The sequence below is a fragment of the Labeo rohita genome, chromosome 15, assembly GCF_022985175.1.
Source record: "Labeo rohita strain BAU-BD-2019 chromosome 15, IGBB_LRoh.1.0, whole genome shotgun sequence".
In the NCBI taxonomy this organism is placed as follows: domain Eukaryota; kingdom Metazoa; phylum Chordata; class Actinopteri; order Cypriniformes; family Cyprinidae; genus Labeo; species Labeo rohita.
This window is the reverse complement of record NC_066883.1, coordinates 1340746-1351549: the sequence shown is the minus strand read 5'-3', so window position 1 is coordinate 1351549 and position 10804 is coordinate 1340746. Positions and strand designations below refer to the sequence as shown.

Sequence of the window (10804 nt, the reverse complement as noted above, 5' to 3'; positions counted from 1 at the left end):
TCTGAGAACGGCTCAATTTGAAAAAGGGGATATTATTTTAACAGATTAATTAAAAACCACTGCATGGATTTTTATCATTATAGGGTAGATTTGTACATACACTGCCAACACACATTAATGTTCAAACAACATGTAAAAGTGAACTTAGCCCCCTTTAATGTTTTACTACAGAAGGAAAACGCTTAACCAGAGACTTTGCGCATTGTGTTCATATTCTGCTGTTCTGTGGCCACGGAGATGCGGGTCTTGTCTTTATCTCCTATAGATTATTTGCAGAACCCCGTACGTCATCCTAATAAATTAGTTTTAATCGTTTTACCACCACAGCATCTTGTCTCCATTGGCAACACGCACGATTTGTGTGGTAGCAGAGAGTGCAAGTGGCATTGTAATTTAGTTTCTTTTTTCTTGTCTTCACCACCTGGCTACTGTTGCAAAATGTTGAGATATTCAATAAAAAAAAAAAAAAAATAAATAAATAAAATTAAAAAATACAAATAAAAAAAGACTTCCGGAAGTACAGTTGACTGAGAGTGCAAATCTGAAAATACAAGTGCATGTCTGCTGCCAGACCCTGTTGCGATCTACTCTGGTGGCCGTGACGGAGCGTAACACGCTACAGACGTGTGCAGTGTGTGGTAACTTCAGCTTCAACTTCAACTTCATTTATTTATATAGCACATTTAAATGCAACGTTTGGTAAGAGATTTATTCATCATACAGTGTAGATAGCTTCACTTATACCGCAAGTGTTTTTTTTTTACTAGGCTAATTAGACTAGGTTAGGCTCATTACTGATGATGTTTTTTGATAATGTTAATGTTCTTTGCTCGTTTTCTGTAGCTGCTTTTTTAATAACTAAGAAAATGCAGGCATTATACTGTAATTAGTAACTTACAATGTTTTTTATTCAATTGTTGTCAATGTTAAATACAAATTAAGTCATATTAAAAACATTGGACTGCTTTTAGCCATATGCTGGAGCTGGTTTCGGGCAAAAAAACTAAATATGTAAATAATTTAATAAATTAACATGATAATATCATGTGGGCAATCTGGCAGGCTGACGATAGAACCCAACACTACTATAGCGTCAACTATACCTTAATATATCTTTAACTATAATGGAGCAGACAGAACTTGCTACTTTGGTAAGGGGCATGGCAGTACTGAAACAACGTCTAAGCTGTTCACCAATCAAAACGCAGTTCCGCAACAGCTAACCAATCACAACACATTTCATTTTTCGGAAGGCGGGCCTTCATTAAACCCAGAACTGATCGAGCCATTTGTGCCAGGCTGGGGAGAAATGTATTGTGATAATGTAAATTATATTAAAAATAATGCGTTTTTCGAACCACCAAGCATGAAAGTATGTTCTAGTACACCTCCAAAACAAAATCAAGACTTTGTAAAAGAGCACAGTAGGACCCCTTTAAAAATGGTAACAGTATTGACATTGCATGATGTAAAGCCTCAGTCAAGCCTCATAAATCATCAAAAATATAACATTATGGAGGAATGAGAGAAACATGCTTGTGTTGTAATCCTGGTTGAGGGATGGTGTAACATCCTAGAAATTGTGTCACTTGAATGAACGTTATTTTACAAGGGCTTTTTGACTCATCAGGTCTCTCGAGTGGTTAGGAGTAGACTGTATAGGGGCTTTTTCTTGTCAGCGGTTATTAATATTGAGCTGAACTTACCTTGTTTAACTGGTTTCCACTGGCTGACTAACTCAGTTAGCAGCGGCACTACAAGTAAGGGATAATAAACATCTTTATTTTGCGGTAACAACTGGCTGGATGTACTTTATCACACTTATTACACAGCTGTTTGCCACAAAAGTAAATAATTAGACACAAAACACTGGTCTGAGCTGAAATATTTGAACGCAAAGCTTCTATGAAGAAATCAGTTGCTAGCAAGCCGCAAGTTCAAAGACAGACATTTACAGTGCAGTCATACCACTTTACAAGTACTAATACTTACAGTACTAGTTTGTTAGTTATCTACCAAAACAAAATGGCAGCAGTTGCGTTTGTATGAAATGACAGAATTAAGAAATTTTAAACATAATATTAAATTGAGTTTAAATCTTTTATTAGCTAAACAAATGCAAAGCTTTCACCAAGAAAAACTATCAAACATATAGCACCGACCTAAGTTGCCCAGATGAGTCTGTGTTATTAGCTTTTACCAGTTGTTATCGGGGAATAACATCCATTGGAAAGTCATGACTGACCAATCAGAGTTAAGCATTCTACGGAGTTGTGTAATATTTAAATTTAAAGCACAGCCACCGCAAATGCAGACTTAACACTTCTTACTTACTTTGAGATCATTCTGAGGTTAAATACAGATTTGAAACCACAAAAATAAATAGTTTAATAGCTATGATACTGGTTTTGAAATCAAATGTTTGCATAGTCATGACAGGAAACGCTATCATCAACAATGCCTTGGAAAAACAATTAACTAAAAAAAAAAAAAAAATTAAAGTACACATAAACCCAATAGGAAATAAAACAGTCATTGAATGCATGTGTCCTGTTCTGTGTCCTAAATTCCTGAAACACTGGTGTCTCATTTTAGGAATATTTCCTTAACTTCCCAGATAAAGCAAAGGGTTCATCAAACAGCCAACGGCCTTTTTTTATTTCCTAACTTAGCAAAGGGTAAACACAAGAAAACGCAGGGGGTTATTATCTTTTTGTTTCTCCGTGAGCTCTCTTCCAGCTCCCCTTTTTCTCTTTCCTTCCACTCTGAATTGAACAACGCGCTCTCCCCTTTTTCTCCGTGCACCTCGCCCCTCCCCTCATAGCAGATAATAAAGTGAACACATTTATAACGAGGAGCAACCGGCCTCAGCGCCACAATATGTATATGTTTATATATATATGTATATGTATATAAAAACTAGTGTTGTGTCCGAGTCCAGTCCGAGTCCAGTGTCGAGTCCTATTTTTTAATCAATTTAGCAGAGGTGGGACTTTCAAAGAGTTAAAGTTAATAAGATAATTAAATGTCTAATTAAATGATGATTGTGCATTAGTGATGAACACCTGCTGTTATTGAGAATTACATTGGGTCAGATGTTGATGTTTTATTGGTTAAAATGATGCCACCATCAGGGAGATCAGTGTTTGCTTTAGACTCTTGACTCTTGACATCCTGTGTCAGATCACTCTCTAATCATGTGTGTGGTTTTATGAAACACAGTAATCAGTGTCTTTCATTGAGCAGTTATATACTTTCATTCTATGAAAATAAATAACTGCTCATTGAAAAGCACTGAATGAGAGTGAGCTGGCAAGATTGCAGTTGATTTTTTTTTAAGGTTTTACATGACCAAATCTGTTAAGCTACAATATGCAAACAAAGTGTTGTTCTAATAGCTACAAATCAATACATTTTAAATATATACAATGCAAAAGAATAGTGATGGGTCATTCTTGAACGATTCGTTCATTTTGAACGAATCTTTAATGTGACTCGGGACGAACGAGTCGCCTCGGGGAGTGATTCGTTCAGTCGCGCATGCGCAACATCCTATTAGGTTCTGTACTGGAATTAGTTCACCTGTTTTAGAGTCGTTCGTTCACCTTATGGGGCTGTCACGTGATGAACGAACGACTCAAACCCGAAGACTCAAAAGATGAACTAATCAATTCTCCTTCCGGCTCAGACTGCATAGGTTAACATTACGGGGATGTCACGTGATGAACGAACGACTCAAACCCGAGGACTCGAGAGATGAACTAATCAATTCTCTTTCCGGCTCAGACTGCATAGGTTAACATTACGGGGATGTCACGTGATGAACGAACGATTCAAACCCGAGGACTCGAGAGATGAACTAATCAATTCTCCTTCCGGCTCAGACTGCATAGGTTAACATTACGGGGATGTCACGTGATGAACGAACGACTCAAACCCGAGGACTCGAGAGATGAACTAATCAATTCTCTTTCCGGCTCAGACTGCATAGGTTAACATTACGGGGATGTCACGTGATGAACGAACGATTCAAACCCGAGGACTCGAGAGATGAACTAATCAATTCTCTTTCCGGCTCAGGCTGCATAGGTTAACATTACGGGGATGTCACGTGATGAACGAACGACTCAAACCCGAAGACTCAAAAGATGAACTAATCAATTCTCTTTCCGGCTCAGACTGCATAGGTTAACATTACGGGGATGTCACGTGATGAACGAACGACTCAAACCCGAAGACTCAAAAGATGAACTAATCAATTCTCTTTCCGGCTCAGACTGCATAGGTTAACATTACGGGGATGTCACGTGATGAACGAACGACTCAAACCCGAGGACTCGAGAGATGAACTAATCAATTCTTTTTCCGGCTCAGACTGCGTTGGTTAGCTAATTGGGCTGTCACGTGATGAACGAACAACTCAAACCCGAAAACTTGTCAGATAAGAGGCGAGGTGAGCGAATCATAGACTAAAGACCCAGGTAAACAATGAATGAATCTTTTCTGTTTCTTATAGCATTATAGTTTTATTTTGTTTGTAGTGTGATCAACGTTTGTGTAAGCAGTAGATGTGTTAGGGAGGTAAAACGTAACATTTTAATTATATTTTGCTAAAATGAACGAAATGAACGAAATGACTCGAAAAAAGATTCGTTCATTTTGCTGAACGAGACTCAAAGGACCGAGTCGGTAAAATGATCCGAACTTCCCACCACTACAAAAGAACTCCTGTCAAGGTCAGAGACACACAGACATCAAGAACCAGCATATGAATCTCAACAATGGTGACAATCAACAAAATACTTTGTGCTGCAATGCATGCTGGGTAAAACCATAATAAAAACTCCCATCAATGCACGGTATTAAATATATATAGTCACCACTGTTGAGGATCATGTGGTAAGTGTTTATGTCTAAAAGCCTTAACCGGTGCATGTTCTTTTTTTTATGGTAAAACATTAAAAGACTTCTCTTCCAGTTCAGTGATCACTGAATGCCATGTTCTTAAACGAAAGACAGACCACCTCACAATGATCATTCATGCTTTCCTACAAACAAAAACTGTAAACTCATTTGCTACTTCAGAACACACAAACAGCAGTTCCTTGTTTTTGCTATAGCAACAACAGAAAAACATTTGTTTTGCACAAACATTGCAATTGCTCAGAAGCAAAAACTCATTTTGATTGAAAAAAAAAGGGGGTCAAGAACCCAACTAAACCAAATACTGATCTCTCTGATGGTGGCATCATTTTAACCAATGAACATCAACATCTGATCCTCTGTAATTCTCAATAACAACAGCTGTTCATCATTAATGCACAATCATCATTTACTTAGACACTTAATTATCTTATTAATTTATCTCTTTGAAAGCCCCACCTCTGCTCAATTGATTATAAACTAGGACTCGACATTGGACTCAACACTGGACTCGGCCACAACACTAATAAAAACGCACATAAATAATAACACCTAAGAAAGAAATCATATCTAAGTTTGCTGAATATACCAAAAAAAAAAAGAAAACACACACACACACACACACACACACACACATATATATATATATATATATATATACACAAATATATTACAAAAAAAACTATTATTTAGCAATAAAAAAGACACATAAACAAACACACACTCAAAAGAAATCACACCTAAGTCTGGTGAATATACCATAAAGAAAAAGGAAACCCCAAAATTTGTTTGATGTCAAGCTCCAGCGCCCTTATATATCTCTAAAAACAACGGGGAGAAAGAGAGAGAGAGAGAGAGAGAGAGAGAGAAAAGAAAGAGAAATTGAAATTGTAATTGTGTCACTTGAATGAACGTTATTTTACAAGGGCTTTTTGACTCAGCTATTCACACATCAGGTCTCTCAAGTGGTTAGGATTAGGGGCTTTTTCTTGTCAGGGGTTATTAATGTTGAGCTGAACTTGCCTTTTATAGCATGTTTTTTTCTGCTGGCTGACTAATTCAGCTAGCAGCGGCACACCTTCCTCCCGCCAGTTCAGTTTTCTTTTGGAATCCATGGTGGCTGATTATATCATAAAATATATACTATATATCAGTGTGTTTATCTTTTATTTCGAATGTCTATATCATAATGTATTCTCTTCAAAATTCTTTATTGTCAAATGTGTGTTAAATGTAAATTCCTCATAGGAATTCACCATACAATGTGAATTAACCTGAGAATATTCTTAAATAAGGAAATCTATTTAGATTGGTCCATGACTATGTCGCCGTGACCACACCGTGAACACACACCCAGAGCAGTAGGCAGCCATATTGCTATGTGTGTTTACACATCTGCCTATCTATCTATCTATCTATCTATCTATCTATCTAGATAGATAGATAGATATAAATATATATGTACAAACACACATATACGTACACACACACACACACACACACACACACACACATATATATATATATACACACATACATAATCACACCTAAGAAAGAAATCATACCTTAGTTTGGTGAATATACCCACACACACATATATGTATGAGTATATATATATATTTATATATATATTTATATATATATATATACATATATACAGTACTATGCAAAAGTCTTAGGCCACTAGTATTTTCATCAGCTAAAAATGGTTTAAAATCAGTTAAAGTCTGTCTTTTGCTGTAGTGTGTCAGTAGGAAATATCAGTTTACATTTCTAAACATTCATTTTGCCATCTTTGTATGGAGCACAGGCTGTTGTCAGACTCCTTGTGCAAACAGAGATGTGATCTCTCCTTAATTCAATCCAGTCTGTCTTAAGAAACAGAAAAAAACGGAGACAGACTAAATCCAGAAGAACTGTGGCAACATCTCCAAGATGCTTTAAGAGACCTACACCTACAAAGCTACAGTACTGTTAACATTTTTAGGCAGTTAGGCACATAAAATGAGGATGCTGTCAAAAACAATGTCATAAATAGATTTTCTTTATCAATTACCTTCTATTAACTAAAGTAAATCAGCATTTGATGTGACCATCCTTTGTGTTTAAAGCAGCTTTTGCCCTATGTGCACTTATGCAGAGTTTTTCAGGTAGCTTTGCAGGTAGGTTACTTGAAACATCTTGGAGATGTTGAAACAGTTCTTCTGGATTTACTTTGTTTCAGTTTTTCTGTTTCTTCATGTCATTCCAGAGACAGACTGGATGATGATGAGATCAGATCTGTGTGGAGCACTGGCTGTTGTCAGACTCCTTGTGCAAACAAAAATCTCACTAGATTATTACAATGAATGGCAAACAGAATGTTTGGAAATGTTAACCGATATTTTTTGCTGACACACTACAGCAAAAGATAGAAAAACTTACTTTAAACCATTTTTTAGCTGGTGAAAATACTAGTGGCCTAAGACTTTTGCACAGTACTATATATATATATATATATACACACACACACACAAATATATTACAAAAAAACAAATGTTTACTATTATTTAGCAATAAAAAATATACATAAACACACACACACTCAAAAGAAATCACGCCTAAGTCTGGTGAATATACCAAAAAGAAAAAGGAAACCCCAACTTTCGTTTGATGTCAAGCTCCAGCGCCCTTATATATCTCTAAAAACAATTTTACCAGCTTCACTTATTATAAACTAGATTGACTTTATTTCTGTCATATATTTACACAAGCTTTTGAGTTTAACAGAGGTTTAGATTTTGATGTCTGATATTTAAAAGTAATAATTTAAAAGTCACCATTATCACACACACACACATATATGTATATTTGCATGCTTTGTCAATTTCAAAAAAGCATTTGATTCTATTTGGCATGATGGATTATATTACAAAATTTTACAAAGTGGTGTAGGGGATAAAGTTTCACCCAGAAAAGAGGAGAGCGGCAGGGCTGTAGCCTGAGTTCCAACACTGTTCAACATTTACATTAATGAATTAGCGATGCAGTTGGAACAGTCTACAGCCCCTGGACTCACTCTGCAAGACAAAAACATAAAGTTTTTACTGTACGCAGATGATCTGGTGCTGCTGTCATCCACCCCACAGGGACTGCAGCAGCACCTAGACCTGCTGGAGAACTACTGTCAGAACTGGGCTCTGGCAGTAAACCTCAAAAAGACCAACATTATGGTTTTTCAGAAAAAGCCCAGATGTCAGGAACACAGACACCAGTTCCATCTAGGCAGCACCACCCTAGAACACACGATGCAGTACATTTACCTTGGCCTGATCATCACTACATCAGGGAGTTTCAGTATGGCAGTGAATGCTCTTAAAGATAAAGCTCGAAGAGCTCTATATGCCATTAAGAAAAAATTCCAAAATATTGAAATACCAATTCCAATTTGGTGTAAAATTTTTAATAGTGTAGTTCAGCCCATAGCGCTGTATGGAAGTGAGGTATGGGCTCCACTCAGTGATCGGAGCTACACTAGATGGGACAGACATCCAACAGAAGCCCTACACACAGAATTCTACAAAATGATTTTAAAATTACAAAGGAGAACACTCAACAATGCATATAGGGCAGAATTAGGCCGATTCCCATTGATCATCAATATACACAAAAGATCTCTCAAATTCTGGATGCATCTAAAATCGAGTCCCACAGAATCGCTACATTTTTAAAGCGCTACAAACCCAAGAACTGAACCCCGAAAAACGTTCCCTAAGTCAGCTGGTTCTGCGACTTACTAACCTGACTAACTCTACTACCTTTAACCAGTCTCAGACCAGCACTGCATCTCACTCAAACATCAAAATAAAACAAATTATCAAACAATCTATAAATATATATCTGAAACATTGGGATCAAGAAACTAAAACACAAAGTAAATTACAATTATATCGAATTATAAAATCAAATTATGAATTGGAAGGATCCCTCCAAAGTATCAGAGACACATCCTGACCAAGTACAGGCTCAGTGAGCACAGTCTAACCATTGAAACTGACAGACACAAAAAGAGCTGGTTACCCAGAAAGGAAAGAGTGTGTGCTCACTGCACGACAGGAGAGAATGAGACAGAGGTGCACTTCCTCCTTCACTGCCACAAATTTAAATCAATAAGAGACCTATATATGAACAAATTCACAAACATCATAAAGAAATTTAGAGGCATGACTAAAGAAGAAATAAATAAAGATAATTTTAGGAGAGGGACAGACAGCAGCACTGGCTGCAAGATATGTGTGGATGTGCCACAGCCTGAGAGACAGCAGGTGAATGTATATAATGTGTGTATAATGTGTGTATTATGTCTGACCTCAGTGTGTTTCCCTACTGTCTACCACAGTGATCCTCAGTATGTGCGTGTTTACATGTTAAATACTGTGGTATGAAAGGTTCACATGTTCTATTTTGTTACACTGTTCAAGTTTAAATTGTTATAATGAATTTTTATTTTTATTATTATATATATTTTTTTCCTCTTTCTTCTATTATTTACATCTTCTCATTGTTATTATTGTTATTATTATGTTCCTCCACATATTTTCAAAGCTTTGGCAATATTGTATTTTTACAGTCATGCCAATAAAGCAATTTTGAATTGAATATATACATATATATATATAGAGAGAGAGAGAGAGAGAGAGAGAGAGAGAGAGAGAAGAGAGAGGTGTGTGTATTTTTCCTTTTTTTTTGGTATATTCACCAAACTTAGGTGTGATTTCTTTTGGGATGTGTGTATGTTTATGTATGTTTTTTATTGCTCAATAATAGTAAATATTCCTTTTTGTAACTACATGTACTGGACACTGTTCTAGATTTTTTGATGTAGTGTGTATAGTATTGACTAATGTGTGTGTGATTTGCAAGATTTGTTTGATTTTTAAACACTTTTGAAGCGATTGTTTGATTTTGTCAGGGGTTCTGTGAATTTAGTTTGAACATTTGGATTTGTGTTTAAGGTTTTGAAAAAATGAGTGATGGTTTAAAAATGCGTTTTAGCATTTCAGAAAAACTGTAATCAATGAAGCTGTCTGCACTGCACAATGAATCTCTTATTTACGTTGTATCTACACATTGTTTTAATGAGAGGATATTTTTGCTGATTCCTCGGGGCCCTAAGTGGCCGCTTACCTCAGTGGTTAGTGGTTAAGCCCATCCGTGTTGACAGCAGAAAAAATGTAGCATTTGTTTGAAGTCATCATGCAGATTTGTTTTATGTATTATTATTTGTTATTTTTGTTCATGATATACAGGCTTTTATAGTATAAAAATTATGCTAACCTTTCCCTTCATAATCAGATTTGTATCAGTAATTATGAGCACAGGAGTTGTTTGTGCTGTGTCAAAGTTAAAGTGAGTTAAGTTAGGCCAATTATGGTGACCTGTACTTGGAATTTACACTGCCACACATAAAATTTTAGCATGAAAGGTGTTGTTCACATGATTTCCTCTGCTCTTGCAGTCAGCACAAGTTCTTCACAGAGCAAACTGTCTTATTGAGTGAGAATGTGTTTAGAGTTTTGCAAAAAATATCCAAAAAAATGTCTAAACTGCCTAAACTTTTTTTAAGGTTTTGCAGAAAGAGTGATTTATTTGACAAATTGGTTTAGGTTATTGAGTATATAGTGCATGTACAGTCGAAGTTTCAACAGTTGTGGTGTCGTGTGATTTGGTAAGTAGGGGTGAAAGAATGAGGTTTTAGAGGAAGGTGACGTGATTGCAATTGAGGGATCTCAAAGCCTTGGGGGAAAACCCAGCTAGAAATGTTTCATATTCTGGCAGTGTTTATAGCGGCAAGTTTTATTTTAGTTCCCAGAATGTTCTGTTCAAAAGGTAGAATAACATT

The 10804-nt window shown here is 36.3% G+C and overlaps 1 long non-coding RNA gene across 1 annotated transcript; it reads left to right on the top strand.

Moving 5' to 3' along the window:
- The first annotated feature begins 3508 nt into the window (after nucleotides 1–3508).
- Nucleotides 3509–4147, top strand: LOC127176891 (uncharacterized). The gene is made up of 2 exons (XR_007829168.1): nucleotides 3509–3697; nucleotides 4090–4147. It is a non-coding gene; the product is annotated as an uncharacterized LOC127176891 (long non-coding RNA).
- Nucleotides 4148–10804: the final 6657 nt, after the last annotated feature.